The following is a 7,065-nucleotide window of genomic DNA, read 5'->3' as shown; positions in this document are numbered from 1 at the left end:
AGCCCAATAAACCCTTTCCTTCCCAAGTTGCTTTGGTTATGGTGTTTCATCACAGCAACAGCAAGCTTAACTAGGTATACTGCCCTACCAGAAGACCAGGCTTCAACTCCCAGCAGCCACAGGGTGGCTCAAAACCATCTCTAACTCCAGTTCTGGGGAGCCAGTGCACTGTTCTGGGCTCTGAGGGCACTGCATGCACATGGCACACAAACACAGAAGCAAGCAAAACACCCATATACATGAACTATTTTTGTTTTTTAATTTTTAAATTTTTTTAATTAAAAAAAAACTGATACATTTTTATGCTCTGTGCACTGGTTTTATTAACACCCCCCCACACACACACACACATCTTATTCTTTTAAAATTTCTTGTTTGATCATTTAGGCTGGTCTTTCATGCAAGGGGCTTCTCCAAATACATGCATATCCTAAAATATTACCTACATTTGAGAGCCAGTGATAGAAATCTAATGAGGTCTCTGATAATGTGGATAGCTTCACTGTAAGAGTTTTTTTTTTTTTTAAGTCACACTCCTCCTCACTATAGGGGGCCAAACTTCATATTTAGAGATCTCTTTACTTGGAGTAGCTGGTTCCCAAAGCACGCTAATCAGCTTTGCACTATGGTGGTAAGCACCTAACGTAGACAACTTACAGGAGAAGAGTAATTTCGGCTCAGTCTTGGAGGGCCCACCTGTGACTGGCTGGCCCCACTGCATTGGGACAGGAGCACTCGGCAAGTGAGACCACTCCTTTAACTGCTGGGGACTACATAAGGGAAGGTGTGGGTTCTGCCACCCCCTTCAGGAGCTGCCCCCACTGACCTAAAGACCTCCCACCAGCCCCCCCTCTTTAAGCTTCAATCACCTACCAGTAGCACTGAATGGCAACCAAGCCTTTACATGGGGGGTCTGAGGGAACAAAAAGGAGCTCTCTTCCCACATATGTATGGAGAGTCTGACATTGTGTAATGACAGGGATATGTCCTGGGAGCGTATGGTGATTTAGTCATTGTATAGCACAGAGGGCCACTTACACAAACAAACACAGCCAGATGTCCTGAGGCAACATTATCTTGGTTGGTTGTTGTTAGGCTGTGTTTTTATTTCTTTGAGATGGGCTTTGTTTGCCTCAAACTCTCTTTGTAGCTTAGGCTGGCAGCAAACTCATGACCTTCCTGCTTCCACCTCCCAAGTACTGGAATGGAGCTGTACAGCATCATGCACTTCGATCTCTGAGACCACTGCTGTATGTGGTGTGTTGTTAACCAAGACAACACATGGCTACATATGAACAATAAACCATGTGGATAACCAAGACAATGCATGGCTACATATAAACAATAAACATGGATATTTGTTGTGGAATATTCCTTTACACTGTGTGAAGATGTGTCACTGTGATTGGTTTAATAAGGAGCTGAATAGCCATTAGCTAAGCAGGAGGTATAGGCGGGATTTCTGAACAGAGAAAAACTGAGAAGAAAGGAGGAAGTGCTAGCCAGACATAGAGGATACAAGACATGCAAGAGGAGAGGTAAAAGCCATGAGCTGTAGACAGAGGCTTTTCTCTGTCTTGTTCCACTTCACAGCTGCTTCTAAATAATCACTCAAAGGCTTTTATTAATTATAAATGCTCTGCTGGTAGCTCAGGCTTATTACTAACTAGCTCTTATACTTAAATTAACCCATAATTCTTATCTATGTTTAGCCACATGGCTTGGTTCCTTTTCTCAGTGCAGCATTTTCTTCTTGCTTCCTCTGCATCTGGCTGGTGACTCCTGATTATGCCTTCCTCTTCCCAGCATTCTTAGTTTGGTAGGCCCACCTATACTTCCTTCCTGGCTACTGGCCAATCAGTTGTTTTCTTAAACCAATTCGAGTGGCAAATCTTTACATTGTACAAGAGGATTATTCCACAGCAATGAGCCATGTGGCAATACACAGACAAATAGAAATAGGTTAATTTAAGTTATAAGAGGTAGTTAGAAATAAGCCTAAGCTATAGGCTGAGCTTTCATAAGTCTCTGTGTCATGATTTGGGGGCCTGTTATGACTACATATAATCCTTTCAAAACTCTTACTGCTGCTGCAGGCTGCAGGAATATATCATAAGAACTCAGCTGGTTATGGCAAAGTCACTTACCTGGAGGGATCAGGGAATTCCTCCAGAGGAAGCCAAATCCCAAGGAGTTTTTGGTGTTACTTGGCTTGTTATATATCAGCTGTATTCTGTTATGAAAATCATGTGTGCCTTCATAGTTTTCCCAGTTGACTTTCCCCTAAGAAGGACTAACAGTGTAGGCTGATCACTCTCTGGACATACACATTCCAGGTATTTGGAGAACAGCCTCAGGAAAGGCTTTCTCTGGAATCAGATTATCTCCCTTAGCCACTTTCAAGGACTACAGGAAACACCACTCAGGTGGGTGCCCATTGTTAGTCCCAGGTGGACTAACAATGATAACAGCCCACATGCAAGTCTCCTGACTTAAGGTAAATTCCACAAGGAGACACCGCCTAGGAGAGGTGGACGTTAAGTAATAAATAGCTTTACACAATTTAGCTCAGACCCTCCCTTTATATACCGAGACTTCCAGGGCACGGAGAGAAGAGAAAAGAGAATGGAAGAACTAGATGGGTAAGAACTTGAGAGGAACGAACTGAGATGGGGAAGAACTAGATTGAAGGGCTAAAAGAGAAGGAGATGGAAGATGAGGAAGAGCCAGATGGGGAAGAACAAGATGAGGAAGAGCCAGATGAGAGAGGAGATGGGAGAGGAGCTGATAGGGGAAAGAACTAGATAGATGAGAACCTAGAAGGGACAGAACTAGATGAAGGAATTAAGATAGAACCTAGGGGGGACAGTAGATAAATATAGAGAAATCAGGCAAGAAAGGAGCTAGACATGAGAACAGAACTGAAGCTGTGTATCAAGGATGTTATGCCAGAGGAATTAAAGCAAGTGGACTATAGAGCTTGGTGTGCTGAGATTCTATTTCCTGAAAATAGTCCTCATCGTTAGTAGTTCTCTCTCCTGAGCCCCTGGGATGTATAATATTAAGGCTGGTCCCTCTAATATTATACAAGATACTGCCTCTTGACTCTTTGGCCCTTTCCTCTATTCAAAGGACCTTGGATCCTCTGGTCCTTCACTGTTAGTCAGCTATTATAAAATACCTGACAGCTTTTAAAGAGAAAAGATTAGCACTAGCTCACAGTTTTGTGTGCTCTAGTGCATGACTGACTGTTGCTTCAGGGCCTGTGGTGAACATCATGGCAGGGAGCAAACCCCTAAACTGCTTACTTCACAGCCAGGAAGGAAAAGGGGACTCAAGTGGGGCCAGAGTGGACTATATCTTTAAAAATACCCCCAAAGATTCTGGGCACCAAACCTTGATCAGGTAGACCTTCCTTTGGGGAGCACCTTAGGATCTGAAATATAGCATACTTCATATATATATATTACTCCTCATGCCCATCCCCTGCACCCTGATATTACTAATAACTACAGATCTGTCTCAGGATCAGAAGCCACAACAAAGGGAAAGAAAATTAGGATATTTCTAATCTGAGGGTTTATGGAAAAACTCACACATGTGCTGTTCCAGTCATGTCTCTTTATTGTTCTCTGTTATAAATTCCCAAGCATATCTATATCCATTCATTAGTAACTTGTTACTAATAAAAAAAAAAGCTACAAGGCAAACTCTCAGGGACAAGCATTCTTTGTAGATACAATAAGAGTCACACTAGGCAAAAGCTTTGTCAGCTTAATTGATGGCTGGTCATAGCTGCAGCCGTAAAAAGTTCTGGCTTATCTCTTAAAGGGATAGCTACAAGGGTTACAATGGAAAAAACTAAACCAATGAGAGATCTAAGGAAGAGGTGAAGAATACCTGCACTCTATCATATTTCTTAAGTGTGATTAGTAATATCCAGGTATGGTTAATCAGTTAACAGCCTTTTTCTGTTAATCATCTGAATCGCAGGGCCTAAACATAGTCTATTGAGCCTAAAATCTTGCATTAAAAACTAGTGTAGAAATAAATACAAAGTGTTAATTGCTTTTTGAATCAGAGTGGGGAGGTGTTGATAAGGCAGAGCTGGTGGAGGAAGCTTAGGGCAACATAGGTGCTGTAGATCCCTTGAAGGACTGAGATATACCAAGGCACCTGCACTATCACACTAGTTCACCATAAATCTTTTGAATGGTTTTGATGCAATAAGGCCAAACACCTGCAATTTCACTCATGAATAAAATCTGTGAAACTTATGCCTGTAATCTATCCCAAGGACACTTCATTTGGACAGTTTGCCCTGTCAGTAAGCCAAGGATGGAGAGCAGACCTCTAAGTCATAGGGAGCAATAGATCTAGTTATGAAGAATATTTTAGTATGTTTCTATTCATCAAAATTACACAGCTAAATGAGAAGTCATCTTCCTGACCATCCACAAATATGTGTGGCCGAAAGATTGAGATGTAATCATGAGATTACATGTACACATTACATGAAAATGCATGGTAATGGGGAGATATCATAGCTGTGATTGTGCAAGTGAAATTACAGATGAAAGCAACTGCTGTGGGATGGTCTGTATGTCAAATTACTCTGATTGGTCAATAAATAAAACACTGATTGGCCAGTGGCTAGGCAGGAAGTATAGGCGGGACTAACAGAGAGGAGAAAAAAAAGAACAGGAAGACAGAAGGAGTCACTGCCAGCTGCCGCCATGACAAGCAGCATGTGAAGACGCCGGTAAGCCACGAGCTACGTGGCAAGGTATAGATTTATGGGAATGGATTAATTTAAGCTATAAGAACAGTTAGCAAGAAGCCTGCCATGGCCATACAGTTTGTAAGCAATATAAGTCTCTGTGTTTACTTGGTTGGGTCTGAGTGGCTGTGGGACTGGCAGGTGACAGAGATTTGTCCTGACTGTGGACCAGGCAGGAAAACTCTAGTTACAAGCAACAGTTTTCAGAGTCAGTGATCCGTAAGCCTTGTTGACAGGGTGTCTGTAGCTGGAGTTTTCTCTCCGGGTCCCGCCAAGCTCCGGCAGCCCGACAGCCCACTTATAAAATAAAATAAACACACAGACACTTATATTATTTACAAACTGTATGGCCGAGGCAGGCTTCTTGTTAACTGTTCTTATATCTTAAATTAACCCATTTCTATTAATCTATAAGTTGCCACATGGCTCGTGGCTTACCGGTATCTTAACATCTGCTTCTCATCATGACAGCTGGCAGTGTCTCTCTCTGAGCCGTCCTCCTCCCAGAATTCTCCTCTCTGTTAGTCCCGCCTATACTTCCTGCCTGGCTACTGGCCAATCAGTGTTCTATTTATTAACCAATCAGAGCAACACATTTAACATACAGAACATCCCATAGCAGGTGTCCCATCAGAGAATCATTCCTCTGGTGGGTTGATATCTGAATTATCAATTGCTATAAGCTGTAATTACATCATGGCCTGCAATAGCTCATGACAATCACTTCTGACAAGGCAGGATTTCCAAGGAGAAAAAAGACTCTGGGAAGAAGAAGTGGGGAGACACCAGTGAGATCCAGATCAATTTGGACATACAGAATGGAGGAGAGGTAAAAAAGACATGTAGAAAAATATAGGTTAATAGAAGCGGGTTAGTTTAAGTTATAAGAGTTAGTTGGGAACAAGCCTAAGCTAAAGGCTGAGTTTTTCGTAATTAATAAGAAGTCTCCATGTCATCATTTGGAAGTTGGTGGTACAAAGCAAGATTTGCTACACAGATCTCCTTTTAATTTTAATGTGCAGATTCTACTTTTCACTTGTGCTGTTTTAGGTCATTCCCCATAGGAATGACCCAAATGTAGGTGGAGTCTTTCATTGGGAACACAATCAGCTCTGCTCCGCCAGCCACTTCCCAAATAACCACTCAGATACTCATTATTAATTATAAATGCTCAGCCCATAGCTCAGGCTTATTACTAACTAGCTCTTACAACTTAAATTAACCCATTTCTATTAATATGTGTGCTGTCCTGGGGCTTGTGAGCTTTACCTTTCCTGCATGTCCTGCTTCCTGTCTGTCTGGCGACTCCCCCCACTCCGCCCTCCTTCCCAGCATTCTCTCTGCCCCAAATCCTGCCTAGCCATCATCCAATCAGCTTTTTATTAACAATGAGAGAAATACATACAGTGTACAAAGATTGTTCCACAGCACCTGAATTCTAGAAATTACTTAACCTGGTCAAATGCTCCAGTTTAGAAAGTTTACCATATTTTCTTTAATGTTTTCAGATGTTTGCCTGCATATATATCTATGCACCACATTCATGCCTGGTGCCTGTGGAGGCCAGAATATCTCCTGGGATTGGAGTTACAGATGTTTGTGATCCACCATGTGGGTGCTGGGAATCAGACCCACCCAGGTCCTTTGGACAGCAGCCAGTGCTCTTAACCACCGAGCCACATTTCCAGCCCCAACCTTATCATATTTCTAGCTACTCCTTACCCTCTTCTTAAGCTTCTCTCCTACCATGCTTGACATAATAATGCTTCCTTTGTTTCTACCTTCAAATACCTTGTCCTTCTCCCCTATTATACTTCCTGGCCAGCTCCCTGTCCCGCATAGTGCCCACACTATCTCCTCAGTGCCTCACATGGCCTGGAGAATGTAAGACTGGTTGACTAGTCCCCTCTAATTTCTTGGCCCTTCACTGAAGGGTTTAGTGGTGTCTGGAAAGTTCCATCTGATCACTTTTCTTCACTCAGACATGCCAAGTTCTATTCTTCCTTTATGAGTTTTAGTTAATGCCATGTTAAGTAGAGGAGGCCAAATGGCTACAACAAATGAACCCCAAAGTCTTAAGGCTCTAGTTCAATCCAAGTCTACACATCATCACATAATTGGGTGTTCTGGGTCAAGCATCAGAAGCTCCTCTTCCTCCAGGCGCTTTCTTGTGGCTCTGCCACTTCCAGGTGCTTCCAAGAATCTAGATAATCGAAGCCGAGCTGCTGTGTCCTGGGTCCAGTTGGCAGAAGGAGGAAACACCTGGAGGAAGCACACTGCTCAAG

The sequence above is a fragment of the Peromyscus maniculatus genome, chromosome 5 (genome assembly GCF_049852395.1).
Source record: "Peromyscus maniculatus bairdii isolate BWxNUB_F1_BW_parent chromosome 5, HU_Pman_BW_mat_3.1, whole genome shotgun sequence".
NCBI classification, from domain to species: domain Eukaryota; kingdom Metazoa; phylum Chordata; class Mammalia; order Rodentia; family Cricetidae; genus Peromyscus; species Peromyscus maniculatus.
This window is presented reverse-complemented; position numbering follows the sequence as displayed.